The sequence below is a fragment of the Melanaphis sacchari genome, unplaced genomic scaffold (genome assembly GCF_002803265.2).
Source record: "Melanaphis sacchari strain LSU unplaced genomic scaffold, SCAv2.0 Contig0_pilon_pilon, whole genome shotgun sequence".
In the NCBI taxonomy this organism is placed as follows: Eukaryota; Metazoa; Arthropoda; class Insecta; order Hemiptera; family Aphididae; genus Melanaphis; species Melanaphis sacchari.
The window spans coordinates 23374182-23394243 of NW_020270366.1; the positions used below are offsets into that span (position 1 = coordinate 23374182).

Consider the following 20062-nt stretch of genomic DNA (forward strand, 5'->3'; position numbering starts at 1 on the left):
AATCGTTGATTCAGGGGGCGTTAGTGGGGAAATCACCTAGTAGCGATACCCCAGGTTATGTTTACTTAAAATTTTAAAACAAACGTGAAATGAAGTGAACATATTGATGAATTGCCTGTAAATTATTATCGTTTGATCCATTTTAAAAATTATTGGTATGATGATGTCGATTAACAAAATTACTCGACAATATCAGGTACCTTGTAATTTGTATACATTATATGTTTGTTATAAAAACATAGTACATTTATTGTGTATATACTATAATACTATAGTACTATATTATACATATATTGTATAGGTATTTGGTTGATAACGCATATGCTTGAAAAAAAAACATGTTATCGACAATGGTTGATCACGATTTAATATTGTTTTTATTTCAATCAATAATATTATTATTTAACAATACAATACTCGTGAGATTATCTACCACCGTTAAGTAAGTACCTATTTTACAGTAATAAATAAATTTAAAAAGAAATTGCCATGCGCCTTATAAAAACGATTATAAATTATTATAAGTAAATACCTTATATTATTAGCTTAATATGAGTACATACTACATAATTTATAACTCGTGAATCAATGAAGAACCTAGTAATAATAATAATATGTTTCTAATTCATAGTTACACTACTTAGAAACCGTTCGATAGTCTCGACCGATGACCTAGAAACGCGTATTAGTACCTATATTTAGATGATTGAATCCCGTTGACCTTGTTGTCTATGCACAAGTCCCGTTTCATTTGAATTGCAACAACCGTCTGAAATTTCTAGTTTTGTTTTGAACAATAGTGCAACCATTTAGGTTTTTTATTTTTTATGGTAATAATCTGTTTCTTTTTTTTCTTTTTTTTTTGGTATAATCACCGTTTCTAATTCCTCAACAATGGATTCTCCCGTGCATGTGTGTGTTTTTACATTTTTTTTTCAAATGGCGGCTATGCTAGCCGACGATGAAACCGACGCGGTGCAATATATGAACAGAAAAAAAAAAAAGAAACGTCTGTACCTGTCTGCATACAAGAAGAAAAAAATATAATAAAACCCGAAAACCCGTCTAGTATTTTGCCTATCCAATATTTATATTGTTGTTACCTAACCACGACGGTAAACGTGTGTGCGTGTGTGTGCAGTGCGTGTGTGCAAGCAAACAGGTCATCCCGTGCATTTCTCGTATGATAATAATATTATAATACACCTATAAAACCCATGTGGACGACGAGTCGAATACAATGGGACACGCGAAAATATATATGCGGTCGGCGCATTCGACCTGGGCCAAGGATATTATTATTATTATTATTATTATTATTATTATAATTCGGCGGGACAGGGCGCGCGCGTTTATTATTTTACATTATAGCCCCTCGACTTGTACCATGGTTTATTTATTACGCGGCCGCACGCACGCAATTCGGTCGTCGTCGTCTTGGTCATAACCGCCGAGGCGACGGGGCCGCCGCCGCCGCCGCCGTCACTACTCGCGTCACACAGACGAAATTGTGCGCATCCAAACCTACTCGCGCGCGCGTGTGTGTGTGTGCGCGCTTGTGTGTGCGTGTGTGTCGTAACCTTGTAACAGCGTCTGCTTCAAAGTGCACAAACACACGCGCGCGGGCGTTCGTCTGGACCGCCGAAATATGCAGTTCTCTCCTCCGCCTCTGGCTGCTGCTGCTGCTCCTCCTCCTCTCCCTCCTCCACCCCGTCAATTTCGGCTCGACTCCGGGAGGTTAAGTCCGGTCACAACGCGTATTATATTATATTGTCAAACCTATACACACGCAAACACAAGTACACGTGCAATTTACACATTTATTATCATTGCTATTATTATTATTGCGTGCGTGCGTGCGTGCGTGCACTGTGCAGACGCGACACTAGGAAATAGTGGTTCCCAAATAACGGTCAGACGGTGTTTGCGCTTACGACTTGCAGAGATCTAACAGCTATTTCTGTAATGACAATAATAATATGGTCGCGAACAAGATATCGTCGCAATGGCTGTCGACGACATACCGTCGTCGTGCACACGGTCCACGTCCCTCGTCCGACGATCGCGTACCCATGCGCGAGCGCACGTTTGCGTGTGACCGAGCATTTGGTTTTACGCCTGCGACGATTTCATTACGCAATTATCGCTAAATTACTCGGTAATAATATCATTATTGTTATTACGTAGGTACTATCGAATTGTCAAATGGAACCGGTTTTATCGCTCGCGCGGGATCGTCTTTATCTCACGCGCGGCGCGAGGAAAAACGACGATGAGGTCTCACGTTTCGTAGGTGCATAATAGAACGAACAGTAGGTAGGTGTACCGTGCTCATAGGTTGGTGATGCAGGTCGGGAGAAAAATTACATCACGTTTTATTCGCGTATGGTATATCGTTAATACGTAGTACGTTAATAATGATTGTAATGAACACGGCGCGTCAATAATAATCATGAAAATAATTATTAAAATATTTTGATGTTAGCCGTTTTCCTCCGAGTACCGCGTCGAGTAAAATATTATTCGACACGACGTTTAAAAGTCCGCAGTGCAACGCACACGCCACTGCCGAATACAATAATTGAAATAATTGAATCGCATTAATGTGTAATCATCACGTCATCATCTGTCCGTTGTTTTAGATCGTTTATGTTATGCAATATGATGGGCGCATAAAAGACCTATCAGTTTTGTAGCTTCGTCGTAGGTACTTATCACGTCTAATCCAACGAGAGTAAAAATAATAACGCGCTGTTTACAATTATTATTATTAATTAGTAACGTATATAACGCAGGTACGATATAAGTATGGTATAATGTAACGTGCAATTATGCCTTATAGGCGCGGGGGTACAGATTAAAGTTCTTGTATTATCTGTGTAGGTAGACTTAACGCCCCGACAGTGCGAGTTATAAGCAAAACGGTTACCACGATAAAATTATATTTTAACAGACAAACGACATCATACAAATAATAATATTTTCACATAGTATATAATGTTTCGTACAATGAAGAATGTTTCGGGGATGTTATTGTATAACAAAATAACAGTGTAACGTTAAAAATATTTTATACTATTGAAAAAATAAATATTTTTGCGGTACAGATTTCCGAATATGGAATAATCCCTTCTGTTGTTATCGCCAAATGAAGGGTATCCGTTTTCTTAGCGGTGAACAACGATAAAAGTTTCAAATAGTGTATATGATATAATATCGACATTATTCTCTTCTAAATTGGTTATAAATTTAATGATAATTAATTTAATTAAGATAGGTCGTTCACTTATTTTTTTCGTTTATATTCCAATAAGTAATAACTATTCATTTAACAAGAATAAAAAATAATTACCATAAAATAATAACAAAAAATGTGTTTATATAAGAATAACGATTTTTGTATTTAATAAATAAAAAATTCAGTATTAACTATTAGGTAACCTTTATTTCTAAAGTATCACGGCATTTATTCTTCCTTTTATGTGCTTAACTTTATAACATAAATAATTATAAATTAATAACATTTAAATAAACATAATGGATTGGTATACTATCACACTAGAAAATACTATTAAGTCAACAGATATATTTGGTGTTTAAAATAAAATAATATTATAATGTGTTAATCACTTTAGGAACTTAATTGAAAAATTAAAATTTTCAGTTTTTATACATTTATAAATTTCATTTATTTGAAAACATTGGTCAAAAAAGATTGATCTAATGCCCGATAGGTATGTGCTATGTGCTAATTCAAAATATCAAGTAGAGCCTGAGATTATATTCATACAGTCGGCACGCCCAGACGCCCAGTGACCGCGTCTTCGTATAATAAGTATAATAAAATATTAGAATCCAAATGAAATTTTATTAAGTAACTAAATAATAAATTATTATGATTCAAAATAGAATATATATAATTAATCAGTTAATTATAATGCACTTGCATAAAAGTGAGCATAAAATGATGTATACGGACTAGTTAAGTGTACGATATGTATTAAATATTTCTATGGATTTATATAAGTGTATAATATTATGATAATGTAATAATATTAGATATATTATAGGACATAATACCTACATAGAAGATATATCAGTATAATATGCGTTAAGTACCTATCAAATATTCTCTGTAATATAAAATATAATAGGTATTGGTCGAAAATAATAATTTTGTAAGCAATTCACTTTTACACGGTATAACCTAAATAATTTTTACAGAAGTTATTAGTTATTACTTATTAGATAGGTACATAATACATATATAATATTTTATTACATAAAAAACGCGAATTGTGTATGAAGTATTTATTTATAAAACAAGGATGTAAATAAGAATAATTATTTAAATATTTAATCAAATGTATAAATACAACTGAGAGGTTTTAAAATATATCGTGGTTTTATGTAAGTATTATTTTAATTTTAGTGCGTTATCCACACTACCTTTACTAAAATTTATAATTTATTTTATTATCTCAATTATTTTGGGATTTTTATTGAAAAATAATATATAATAGAACATTTTTTTAGCTATCATTAGATTTTGATCTCATGGATTACATTCTCTTGAAGTTCCACCATTTGCGAGTTGTTCGTCTACTAATACTCGTGTAATATGGATAATACGAACGAATTATATAACGTTCTATAATTGTATATATTTTGTAGGTACTTGAAAAAAAGTTAATTTTTGATATTGAAATTGTTTTAATTAATATTTTTTTTTTAATTAATACTATATGTATAAATAGAAACATAAAATACAGTAATATTAATTTATTACATTAAAATGAAAAGTTTAGAAATTTTATCTACTTATTTTAAATTTTGCAGTATTTTAATTCAAATTATTGCAGGCCATATAAAAGGTAATTTAGTCATATAAAATATGTATATTACGATAACTTATAAACCATTCAATCATATTTTTTATTTAGTACATTAAAAACACTTAATACCTACCATATATACATATTATATTATTTATATTCATAAATTGTCGGTGCCCCTTATAAGATGTAATGACAACTATACCTGTACGTATGCTACAAATGTTTTGTAAATATAAATTACTGTATGCGAAAAAAAATAACAATAATAATAAAATAACCATCGTCGCCAGACGTAGTTCGCGCCACCCGTTAGCGGTGCCTCACCTGTCCACGTTTTTAGAATTTATCATGCACATATTAATTTTGCCCGACAGACTAGTAAAGTATCCCAAGGTCAACAGCCCATATAGTGTCTGTCTACTGTCTAGCTTACATAATTTACAAAATGCAACTCCCATGGTCATATACTATATAAATACGTATGTATAATATATGTATATTGTATTTAAAACAGTCCGATATATATTATATATTATGGTTCGCGAAAATGGCGATGATGGTAGCAGCATTTAAATATCGTTTCGTATATTTGTGCACGAGTTTATGTGAATTTGCCTGTTGATCGTCCAAATTGTATGTAATATTATAGCGCCACCCTTATACCGCACCGTGCCGTTGCCGCTGTCACCACCGTCGTGTTGTAGGCAACTCAGTGAAAAAAAAAATGAGGAAACAGCTCGTAAATTTAAGCGTTTAGGGAAAAAAAGAAAAGGACCTATTTACTGAAAAGGGTTGGTGTAAAATAAAACGGTTTTTCACCCCCATGTAAGTTCTATAATACATGTATATGACGCCGTTAAGCGGCAACAGTTTTCCCACCTCTCAGTTCTACGCTGTCTTCTATTTTTATTCGTATATCATTCTCTGCACCTACTATTAAATATTTTCCAAAACCCTGAAAAAATATCTTCTTTGTTATCAAATACTAAATTTAAGTAATGTTTTTTTATTACATTGTATATGTAAAAATAAATACGTATAAATATTAAATATAGATGCATATGTAAACACTTAGTATGCGAGCTAGTTGTACAATGACGGTTACGTAGAAATTATGGAAGAGGAAAAAAGTATGTTTGAATGTATTTTTTATGTATGAATAAAATTATATTATAATATGCATAAAAGTGCAGTAGAATATTATCAGACGTGCAACATGAATTACACGAACCTGCAACGCGCGTGAGTTAAGGGCTAAGTAATTATCTGGGAACACTGTGTTGGCCTCCGCAGGGACTCTATAGGTATGAAAACACTTCTCAGCTAGTAATTGGATAATGTTTATTAATGACGTATAATTTTGATTTATAGAATTTTCCCTCTCTTTTACAATCTGTCGCTGTCACTCTTTCTCTCTCTCTCTCTCTTTCTGGAAAATCTGTACGTTTTTCTCGCTAGGAGCATATAATAATGTATATGATACGTTTATGTATACATAGCTGGTTATAATCATTTCAAATGCACACATTATGCAGCAGACAACAAACTGCATGTATATATATAATGCAATTTATCATAGTGGTATATAGGTATAACTATATATATTATATACACACTCACGGGAAGCAGCGCATTTGCTATCGATTCGTTGTTCTCCCGAAAATGTAAAACCGGTTAAAGAAATATTTTTGCACCGACCGTATTATATTATGCACGTCAATACAATATATATAAATATATAATACGTTTGCATAAAACGAATAAATGACCTCTAGTGCAGACAAACGCCTGCAGGTTATAATATTATAATGGCAGCATATTATCTATGTACCTATATAAAATGCCCGTTGCTGCTCGCAGTATAGGTATTTACGTATTACGTATATTTATTATGTACATAGACATTCTTAATGATTGTGATCTACAGTACAAAGAAATTTTATCGCAATTTATGTACTCGAATATTATCGCAAATCTCGATTAGGTCTGAGTTTTGTATATATAACAATAAGCGTGAGGTGACTTGGCGTTGAAGTCATAATTCGGATAGGCGATCAGTAATCAGTAATTCAAAAATTGCACACCACCGGCCCATTATATTAATATTTTGCTGTTTGGTCGTAACTATATATAAATTAAATACTTTATATAATAAAATGAGCTGAATACGTTTAGGTATAATCAATGCACAATATTTTCATACGACTATAATTCGATTTAACTTTACACGTTTTCCGTTTTCGTTAGCGATTGTTTATTTATTGAATAAAACAATTAAAAAATAAAATATATTAAGGTATAAATATTTCAATGTTTATAGAATGTATAATATTATTGTTGTGCACAACATAATTGCAGTTGCTTAAGTCATTAAGTGATTAGACGTTAAAGTTAACGTTTCAACACTAATTAACGTCAATTTTCCTTTTTTTATTAAAATTATTTATTATTTACCCCTCGTCCATATGAACTACTCGTACCAGTATGATGTATAAAAAATTATAACTTTTAAGACGCACGTATAATTATTGGTCATTGTGCGCGCATAATAATATATTGGCACATGACGCATAAACTCAAATCTGTATTAGTATATAATTGATCATATCATAATAAAGTAACAATTAAGTCCGATTCAATAGTTATCAATTATTAAGGCTGGTGTTACAATACGTTAAGGTGTCTTAACGGGGAACAACAATTAATATGAATACATTCTTCTAGAATAAATCACCAACTGAAGTTTCAATCATTTTTTCTTTAATTTTACTCATACAATTTATTAAATTTTGGTCACTTTTTGTTTATTAAGTATACATGTGCAGTCTCGCGTGTACAGACATGCTATTTTCTGCATACAGTATTACAGTATCTGGATATACGATTATACTTATTCGATAAACGGATATACATATTCGTACATAAAAATTCAATGCCTAACCGTATCAAGATATTATTTAAGATTTTTGTGTATCTATTTATATTTAGGACTAGAACAAATATATTTAATATGATTCAGTTATGAAATACAAACGCTTTAAAATTAATTAGGGATCTAATAATATGTACAGGTGATTTAAAGATTTTAATAGACACGACAACGTTTTATTTATGTATGATGTAATTTTACTACAGGATATAATATTTATTTGTAAATGATTTAGTTAATGAATTTAGTATAGAAATAATGAAAATATAAAATAGTATTATTTGAATATTTGTTTACACATACATTTTACAACTATGTTAGAATGCTACAATATTAAAACATAATGAAAATCATTATTATTATGCAGTATTTATTCTTAACATATTATATTATGAAATGGACATCTTCTGCACTATACAGTGAAGATATAATTATTAGATTTACATATTATGTCGAATGCCAACATAAAAAAGAATTTACTTAGCTATAGAAAAATTATTAATCAGTAATTAATGGTTAGCTACATGTAGTATAATAGTTAATCGTAACCGATGAGTGATTATGATCTTCACGTGATTCACACGTATTTGCTTACAGACTAGCTATTACCTAACTATATATACTTGATATGTTTGTTACATAAATTTATATATATTTTGAATAAGGAGAAGTTTAAAATTTTCCTAAATCAAAATTCTAAATAATAAATTAGTGGGATAAATTTTTATTTTTACGTCAAGTACGTTTCCCCTAAGCTAATGCAAACATGAATGCATAATAATAATAATATCATGGTTATTGTCGTTGGACATTTTATTGTATAATATTCTGTATCACATATTCGTGCGTGCATTGTTGCTGTTCAATCATGCTCATTTATTTTATATTTCATAGAAACACTCAGCCTCTTTCAATCGAATATTTTAACACATTACAGATCGTTGTTCGTTAAAAAACTATTAAAGTAATACAAAATATATACTGAATTTCATTACTTTATTATCATATTCATCAATTTAAAAATATAGTAGAATATACTATATTATAATATATATAGTACATTGACCAACTGTTATGTATGCCTCTTTGATAGCCATCGCTTTAAAAACATTTTTTACCTACTATAAATTAAAATAAACATAGATTTATTAAGATTTTAGATAATAAGTGTCTAGACACTAAAAGGTCAATGCTAGCTTTTTATCATCGGCCGAATATTATGTATTGCCTTTACCCTTTCCCACGTGTAAACTATATTATGTACTCAGGCACGTACATCGTACCTACTATGTATAATGTAAGTAATACACAAAACGTTCGGAATTACTCGGATGTTATTTTCACTGTGCAGCAATGTAAAACAAAGAATAACTATTTATATCGAAAATTGTGTTTTACAATATTATTTAATTTGTTTTATGGCCTGCACGTATAAAATATATTATTTTGTTTTTTACTACCGAAAAATGAAAACACATAAAAAAATTTATCATTTCCCAAACAACGTGATCAATTTGTGAAAATAAACAAATGAAATAGGAACCGTTGTTGTTTTGATGATGGGAGCTGCGGAGGTATACGCGGATATATTATATAGAAAGAGAATATATTTCTCGATGCTGTTGGACCGTGCCGCCGCCGCCGCCGACGACGACGACGACGGTGTACACAATATAATATATTATTATAATGATAGTAAAACGCATTCCAAAATGGATATAAATTACAGGGGTTTTTCATTTCCTCCACCCTATACCGCTGCTACCGGACGGATCTCGAGGACCTTTTGAGCATTTTGATGTACGAGCCGAATTTGTCAAACCGGAAGGCGGTGGCGTGTATTTCAACCCTCGTATAAAAAAAAAAACACAACCATACGCGAAATACTTTATACGCATATATATATATATATACACACACATATAATATATACCCGAGGCCACTCAAAAGTTCTTTTCCTTTCGTTTTTACCCATTTTTTTTTTTTTTTATTATCATTTTGTTCAAGCGATGTAAAACGATAGGAAACACGAAAAACGTAATTTGGAATTAGCGGTTTCGCGAAGTACTTCATGGAATATATTGATTTTCCTTTTTAGGCTTACCACCATTCCGCCAAATCTTTTTACTACGCGCTACATACACTCAACGGCGTAGTTTTATGCCGTTATTTGTTTATTGCAGCAGTCAGCTGAGCTCCTCGATTTCAAAGTTATTTACCCTTTAATTTCTTCAAAACTATTGTTGTAAACAAAAAATGCTCACACAGCGCCATGAACTCCAACGTGTTTAAAATAAAACAATATATCTATGAATTATGAGCATGTTATAAAAATTGAATAATTAACTATATAATATACCTTTATATAATTTTACATATCGTTTATTTTGTCGCTTATTTTTTATTTCTGATGTTGGGCGAAAAACAAAAAAATCAATGATTTGTGTTAATACACGATTTAAATGTTTTTTTTATAGGTACCTACATGTTTTTTGATCATGTTTAATATTAAATATAAATAATATATCTAATAAAAACGTTGTACCTATATAGTTAGAAGTACGAACGATATTTGTGTATAGTTGGTTATTTATGTTATTTTTACTAGATTAATAGATAGTTCAAATAAAATATTCCTATACCTATTTATTCAATGAGTTCTAAATATAAAATTTAATGATGAACAACTTAAGATTTTTGATATTTTAATTTAAACGAGTAATAATAGTTATAGAAGTAAAGCATTAACAAACTAGTTCTAAAATCTTTTTGAAAAATTATTTCTTATGGTTGAATAATTAATTTACAAATTAAATTAATGTATTCAAGACGATTGTAATAAAAACTACAATATCACAAATAACCTTAAGAAACATCCTTCAGATTATGTAAAAATGTATTTTCAATGTTGTAAATTTTAATATCTTCTATGACAAACGAAAGATTAAGAATATTTATTTGTTCTTTAATAAAAATTTTCTTAATTTCTAAATCATCATTTAAAATAATTAATTAGCTTTTTTATAGATAAATGCAATAAAATCATATTATTTATTATTGTAATCAAGTCATTTGCATATATCTATTTAAATACTCACTGATAAAAATAGATTTAATAATTTACATAATTATCAAAAAACTTAATAAAATATGCTATGTACAATATGTGTGTATAAGAAATGCTGATGTAGCCAATTTTTCGATGTTCAACATAATAATAGGTATATAATGACTTGTAATTAAAATTCTAGTCGTTATGTGGTAGACGCTGGATAGTCGAATCTATTAATATTGTCGAACAAAAATAACGACCTCGAAAATCAAAATTGAAATTATAACGCCGTTTCATGGTCGGGAAGAGGACAACTCCCAGACAAAATTAAAAATAAAATTTTTACTCCGTCGTGGGCGGGGAAAAAATTGGCCATTTTATTAGTGTGCGTGCGTGTGTGTACATGCATATTTTGAGAACTGCTTAATGTCGGTGGCAGCGGCGATGCAACTGTGCCGCATTCACTTTCGAGAGCCGGAACCCACACCATTATATTATTTTTTTTTTTTTTTTTTTACTAGAACGCCAGACGTCTAGGTCTTATATGTGTGCGTGAAGATGTGAGTGTGTGCGGTGTGTACTCAGACGGAGGAGAATGAATAGCGTAATAACAAATAATAATAATAATAATAATAATAATAATAATAAAAAAAAACCAGAACTAGTTTCTCGGCCCGCGTCTATGCCGGCTAGACGTCTGTGCAGCGGTCGTCTCCTGCAGCTCGGCGCAAACACACACTTATACACACACACTCACACAAGCGCGTATACACCCAAACAGCACACACACAAGCACCCAGGTACGTACAATTAAATACTCGCGACGCGTACACGCGTTTACGGAAAAGAGAAAAAAAAGTCGCACGTAAACGAGTTGGTTGGGTTTCCCCGCTAGAATTCGACGATTTTAAAGAACAGAAATGGAAATAATTAATAAACTTGGACGATGTCGTCGAGTACGTGAATCGTGTTTTTTCGTATAATAGTGTTAAATTTATTTTTTGATTATTATAGTTACGAAAGTTCGATTTTCGGTTAGTCTTGATCGTCGTCGTTTTTTTTTTTTATTTTTGGCCCGTCGACTCCGCGGTATACATCAGATGCATTGGATTTTCGACAGACGCAAATGATCTTAACGTATTGGGTAAGTGCACGTGATATGAAGTATAGTATGCCGGTCTGTGTGGTGGAGGTGGGAGGAGGGGCAAACGTGACGTATTCCGTTTGTCGTGTTGGTATTGGCAATGATTTTTTTATAAACCTTTTATTTAAAAAAACTGTACAAGTATAAAAATATTTTTAAGAATCATTGATTTAATTATGTTAAAATAATATTAATTATAATTTTGTTAATTATCCTAAGTAATTAAGATTAATAATTATAAAAAATATATATTTCAAAAGTTTAATAATAATTATTTTATACAGTTTTTAATTTATATATCATTATTCATAAATCATAATAAATGCAAGTTAGTAGAAGCATTAGTAAATTGATTTAATTCCGAAAATCAGATATTTCCGGCAACGTTGCTATCTAAACGTTTGATAAATCCGACGATAACTTTTATAATCATGTCTAGAAACTTCCCTAGGCAAACGTCTATTAATAATTATTATAATATTTTGATTATTTTTAATAACTTGCACAGTCGGCTAAATGCGTCAAAAATAAATAATAATTGTTAGCAAAACGACGCGGTATAGTAAATCGTAGGTATTGTTTGATAATGTAATATAATATACTCGATGTTGGCAATCGCGTTTTAAAAATATACATTTTTTGATAAGATCAGATGTGTGAAGGTCATAATACGGTTAAACAGTAAAGTTACAATGATCGCCGTTATTATTTTCCCCTAGATCTCTTATAAATTGTAATTTGCAATTAACTCGATGAGGTATTTTGAAAAATAAGCGGATTCGGCGCTTAGGCGATTAGTAACATAGGTAAATAAGGCTAGTTAGGCACCTACAAAATCATATGATGTTAAAATTATAATAATATTGTACGTTGTATATTATATTAGAAATTTAGATATCGACATCAAGTCTGTGCACACGACTTTTTGCGTGCAATTTATTGTGCGACTAGTGATGGCAGGCGGGTGACCTGTCGGCAGTGGCGTACAACGTTTTGTCCAGGAATGTGGGAGATTGGCTGCACCTATAATAGGCACTCGACTTGCCTCAGACAAGTGTTTCTGGATGTCTGTCAAAATAAATGATAAAAAAATTGACAGGCTGCGGCTAGAATAAATGTAATATACTGTAATTTATACCAATTTGAATATGACGTATATAATATTATTGTTATTGTTAAATTAGTCGCGTGTTAGAAATTTGGGTCGGGTGAAATTGTTTACAGGTGTAACCGAACGAATTTCGGACATACACAGTACTCTGCGATTAGTCAAGTCATAGAGGGGCTTTAGCTTTTTTTTAGTGCTTAACTTTACTGATCTTCGACCCGATCGTCTGGCCACCAGTTGATTTTGGTAAGTTAGATCAAGATATATTTTATACTGTTGACAGACATTGCGAATTGCTGTAATGTTATAATGTTGCGTTTTGTAGTTCACCGCAGCATTTCAGCCGTCATTACGTTTGGAGCTAAACGTTTCGAAAAGTGTCACCCCTATAATCGGACGAATGCTACGGCGTTTATCGTTTCAATTATTATTTTAAATATTTTTTTCTTCGTTTCATCACGTTTCTCTATCGTATAAAACTGTTATTTTGAAAACAATATTATATTACCTAGTGAAAATAATTAAAAGGTTTACTCAAAGCCGATTTGCTGATTTCTTTATATATTTTAAAATGTATATTATGCCGATTAAACATCAATGATGTTACCCAATAAATGGTGATGTCGGAGATATTTTAATGCAATATGCCGGACAATAAAAAGTGCCACCTCTTTCGCTATTTTTATTTTTAATTAAGTATCCCTCCGATATATATTTACATTACACCCGGGTAAGGGAGTTTGTTCAAAGAAATTAATTTATTTTGGATTGCCGACACTCTGGGTGTAAAAAAAATATTGATAGACATTTTGTTAAAATGAAAAGTTTGAAAACACCAAAAAATGTTAATGCTTCAGGCGTTCATTGATAATGGCATGGTTGGCACAGAATATCACGAATATCTATAACAATATAATAATATTATACATAATAAATATGATTTTGCAGTATATAATTTGAATAATTAAAATATCTGAAAATCTGTTCATTTTTATTTTAGACACAACAATATTATTATTGATGATTTTTTAAATTATTTTATTCAATTTACTATAGTTAAAGGATAAATATTTAAATACCCATGTTAAATTGATCTATAAAAATTATTTATAACCGTTTCTCATCATCTTTACCTAAAGTGACCCAACTACTATTATTTTGAATTTTAAATTTTGTTTACGTCTTATATTTACTTATCTATTTTTATAGTTAGATAAATAATTTAATCTGATAAAAATCTTCTTTTTAATTATTATATTTAATTATTACAACTTACAATTTTTTTTTTTTTTTTAATTGAGTCTCGGCTATAATAATTAATTTAATTTATTTTTAGTTTTAATAATTTCTTTAGTTACGAATTTATAGTGAATAATATAAATTTTACATGCATAAATGTAGCAGGACTTGATAAAATTGAAACATTAAAACTTAACAAATGCAATATATTTAATTAATTTTATAATATAATAATGATCGGATTCAACTCTACTATTAACACATGTAGATAAATTTGACAAAAAAAAACAATGAATGGCGCATAAATGGTATTGGTTTATTAGTCTCCGATATTATTTTTGAAAAAAACGTTATAAGAAAATTATGATATTTTTCAAGAGTACTAGCAGTTATCTATATAAAAATATTTTGAACGTTATTTGTGATAGGAGGAAAATATTATTAAAATCGTTTTAATAAAATAATCGGCCTGAAAATTACACCATTTATTGTCAGCTCCAAAGAAAACGGGTTTTATGTTTATTATTATTATTTTATTTTATTGTGTGTAGCATATACATATTCGGTATGTGTATTTTTCTCTTAACGGTTAGCATCGTTGTTTACACACGGACCTGTGCTTTTTAATCGTAAATATTTTTTTCCCCTGTTTGAAATGCGCGTACGCACAGAGGGACAGCCAATGTATATTATATAAAATATATGCCGGGGAAAGGATGTCGGTAATATTTGGGCAAACATCGCGGGCATGCGGCATTCATTTACATCCTCTCCGGCGGTTTTTTATTGCCAGTATTGATTTTATTTCCCGCATGACTAATCAGAATTAGAAGGATAAATTGAACTCCTCCCTCAATGCAATGTTACAAATCCCTTGAGTTAAACTGCGAATTTAAAGTTTCGATCCGGCACACATCCCTTCGTTTTGCCAGCCACTCGTACCAACCGATTTAGTTTTAAAAAATATTCATAATACGACCATCGCGGCCGCCGAACCATTGCGTATATTATTGCGTTGTAATATTATTTTTTCTTACAAACTGAACTACAAATGTTTTTTTCTTAACGCGACGTTTACAGTACTTTTTTTTTTTTTAACCAAAAGACGGTAGGTACGCAGTAGTATTTGGGGACAATGTCGTCGAAATCCTGATTTCCGGGTGTTTTGACCTTTTGTCAAATGCCAAAGCCAAACCGACGAATAATTTGCTTTTAACCTTTTTTCTTTTTCCCATTTGTGTATAGTCATGGAAGTCTTTTTAGAAGATATAAAATTTCGTCAATCAAATCCAGTTGTGTTTAACACACAAATTAATTTACTTGGATTCATACGTTTGACGCTGTGTTAATATAATATACATATAATTTACACTTTATCGTAAAACGGATGAAATATTACGATCTCGTCGAATAGTGCAAAAATTTCAATAAAATATGATGTGAATACGATCTACGCGTGCATAATATTATTATAATAACCTTTACTGATATTATATTTTACACTTCAGGTCTCATTTTTCAAGAACGTTGATTACAGTTTTCACGTGTCGTTCCTCGTAAGCAGATTTGTGTGTGTATATATATATATATTATATTAGTCATAATTTAATACTGCTCGAGACAACGTACGCGGAGCGGGGCTTTAACCCTTATATCCCCCCGGGCTCGTATATATACTATATATAGTCACACAATATGTCGGTGACATTATAACAAGAGGAGGGTCGTCTGTTGGTCTCTCGTTTATGTATACATATATATACGAAAATCCCAAGTCATCGAATATAAATGCGTGTGTAATATGTATATATGACCTATTATAAAAGTGAAGGATTGGTATGGTAATAATATTGATCGTCGTTATACATTTGAAAAAGAGAAAGATGTCGTTTCGATTCCGTGTGGTCGTGTACAAAACCCACATAAATAATTCCAACTGCGTTAAAACGTTTAAATACATAAATTTACTAATTAGGTATATTACAATGTAATATATTTTAAAATACTCCTAATTAGGTATATTATTATAAATATATTTCTACATTTATAAAAAAAAAAAAAAAAATGTATTTTGTTTTTAATCTCTTACCGACATACCGACATGCATCACGTGTTGACAGAAGCTTATATTTTATATTCTATATGTGTGAGTAGTATGCGTATATCGGGTAAAAACATCATAATCTATGTCGAAAATTCCGATATTTGGCTATATGGCAGACCGTATGCTTCAATTTAAATTGTAAGTTTATTATTGTTATTATTATTATTATTATCATCATCATCATCATCATCATTATCATAGCCATCGCTTGCTTAAAATAATACATTATGATGATTAATCCAAATCGGATGTATTATGTTATATATATATATATATATTACTGAACAAAAATCGATGATTAAAAGTTGTATGTTATTATTATGTTTGAATCTCGATGGAAAAACATGGCTGGTGATTTTCAAGCACTAGTTTTTAATTATCAAATTCCCTTTCTCACGCACACACACACACATTCACAATTGTAAAGGACTAATCGTTATTGGCAACCTTTCAGAAAACCTGCCGCAAAAGCCTTTCAAAAACTCACGCACACTCCACACTCGCGCATACAACATAATAATATACAAAACCAAACAAAAATGGCCGCACATTACTTCGGTGTGTAACGCTGCAAGTGCGCGCGGGCCGCCGCTGCCGTTTGTATAAACCGCGAAATAATTTTTGAATGTATACAGAGGATTTTAATAACGAACAAGGTGTAACGGGAGACCATTTTAGATTTTAATGCGATTATCCCTATGGCAACACAGCCGACGATATTCGCTCTGCATGAAACTTTTAATGCTGCGTAAAAGGGTGGCGGCCCAGGCGGGGGTGGCGGCACTAGAGGCGGATGAACGACGGTATACTGTGTAATAATATATATAGCACAGTGGCGCGCGGTGGCGGTGAGTATAATATATACAATATACATAGGCTCCTCCGGTTTGATTTCCATCCTTGCCCGCGCTTTCGGCAATTCTCTCAAAAATATACCTATAATAATTCCCGTAGTGTATCGGAAGAAGGAGTGGCCGTGCCCGCCACAGCCGTCACCGACTTTTCATCTCGCGCCGCACTGAAAATACGTAAATATGTATAGAATTCTTGAATAACGCGCGGCGCTTGTACCATATATTGTTATACTTAAGGAAGTAACGAGCGTGTACTCGGGTCCATTCGTTCAAGTGTGTATATGTTAATTGTTTAGTTGCAGATCGGACGGGCTGCACGTACCCACGTCGGAAATGCAAGGAGAGGGTAAACAGGATACCCTCGGTTTTTAACCCCGGATTTCGGCGACGAAAACCTAAAATAAATACTTAACAACTTCCAATACTTACGGTCTCAAACTTATTGCGAAAAAGAACCGACCATAATTATTATTATAAATTACTATATTATACATTTATACACATTGATCGACAAATCATTCTGCAAATTCCTATAGGAAATAAGTAATTTTGATTTCGGTTTTAGCCATGTTCATATAAATATAGTTGAGACGTAGTTTGTTGGTTTGTTTTATTTATATTTTGTTAAATTTAAACGTGAAGACTTTGGCTATGTAGTTTTAACTATATTAGGTTATTAGGTTTATGTTGCAGTGTAGTGAGTTAGTGTGTTTTTGATACTTTTTGACTTTTACAAATTTACAATTCTTAAACTTTCAGTAAGTTCATAGACCAAATCTTATGAAAATATATGAATTTAATTATAATCTAACTGAGAAAATAAATATCATAACTAAAAATTATGTTGCGTGTTTTCGACATTCTATTATTATTTTTATACAATTTGAGCCCCGTACTGTTAAGATTATTTTCGTACATAAAGATGTGAATATAAATACTTTATTTTCGACCATTTTTATATTTCATATATTCATATATTTAATAGTTAGTTTTATTGAACACTGTTTTTAATTAAGAAAATCGTTGAAAAAACTTAGTGTCTAATAGGTACCTATATTTTTATTTTATCGATTTCCGTACAAACATATACCACTGTGCATATATAGTTGCATATCCAAGTAGTTCCTGAACAGCTGTTAATTTTTATCTCACATTAATTACATTTTTTATATTTTACGATGATTATCTGACCTGAGATAAGCTAAACTTTGCGATTCGATTGGTATCAATGCGAGTCGAAAGGTTTCCACTTGTATTATAAGCTCGTTCGCGCTTTGCTCCCTAAATAATCCATATGATTTGAAAAACACTCTATTTATTTATAATCATGACACATTCACGCCGCGACCATTTCCGGTAAGTTTCACCACGATCTTTTGTCTTGGAAAACTTTATCTGGGCCAACACCACAACGAATAATTTTCGGAAAATCGAAATATACACGAGAGTAAAAGAGCATGAATATACCTGTGAGTCAGTCATTGAATAGTTTTTGTACAGGCATAATATTATACGGTTATAATAATTGTTTCACTTTTCTTCCGTTGGTCGTTGCGTTGCATAATATATTTAATACGTTTTCATTTAAAATAACATTCGCCGCTATTTGTGGAATGTATTCTGTCCAATGTACACGTATTCTAAAAATATAACAACGTACCTATTCTTACTCGATGAAAAATTAAATTATTTACATACCCGCGTTTTAACAAATACCAGTAGTATCGCAATCATGTACACATTCCATTGATTATTATTTATTGATATGGATTATTTTCTTTTAATTATTTTTCGCTTGCTACTTGTTAAACGGGACCAGTAAACATATTTTGGATTTACCTTGGTCTTCTCTCTCCGATACTTATTACTTTTATTTTTATTGTCAAAGTAGTGTGTTGTATAATCACTATTAATTAATTTAAACAGTGTTACAAACGTTTTAACTAAATCTTTGATCAATTCCAAAAGCAACTTTTTCTCTCTTTCACAAACAAGTTCTATAACGTGTAGATTGCGTGAGGAGATTTAAAAATAATATTCAAAAACGAAATCTTTTAAAAAATTCGAAAATAAATTTAAACTTGTTTATAAAACCATAATAAATCTATTTAAAAAATAAAAAATATTTACAACATTTCTTGAGTGCAATTTAATTTTACGAATGGATTATAGTTCTATTTGGCATTTGTTCAAATTATGTTTGACAAATGAAATATTGATATTACCTATTTAAAATTATTTAAATATTTCTATTTTCAAATTAACGAGTTTTTATTAAGTACATTGCATTTTATTTTCTCATTTATTTGGAGAGCAACGAGTCTTCGTGTATAATTTTTTTCTTAGTGCTAGAGGTGTATTGTCTTTTAAACTAATTCATTTTCATTAAATTCGATATCACAATGAAATTAATGGTACCTATTATTTATAAATTGTTACAATTGCGTAGTATGTGAAATATAATATTGATATCAAGTTCCACCATAGAGAATAAAATGAATTATAGCATTTTTAGACATATTTAAAATTTGAATTTACTTAATTTGAATTTTCAGCAACTATTGTTTACTGATTTATCCGCATTCAATTCATATTAAAATGTATACATTTTTTTAAAAATAATAAATTATTTATTTATTTTAACGGTTTCTATAGAAAAAAAATAGTAAAACGAAAGTTGAGAGTATCATATTGGATTGAAAATCAAGAATATGATAAAGTTGAATATACTGTTATGTTAGAAAATTTTAGTTTTTAATAATTTACACTATTTACATTTAACATTTTGTCGGAA

General features: G+C 30.7%; 1 protein-coding gene across 2 annotated transcripts in view; it reads left to right on the plus strand.

Moving 5' to 3' along the window:
• Window positions 1–20062, plus strand: part of LOC112599399 (broad-complex core protein-like) — an 83857-nt gene that overhangs the window by 14702 nt on the left and 49093 nt on the right. The window contains exon 1 of one of the 2 annotated variants that reach the window (XM_025346327.1): window positions 11534–11963. The exons of the other annotated variant lie outside the window; for it this stretch is intronic. The gene's annotated coding sequence lies outside the window, so the exon portion shown is untranslated. Of the gene's footprint in view, window positions 1–11533; window positions 11964–20062 lie in introns of those variants that run through there. 2 annotated transcript variants of the gene reach the window in all.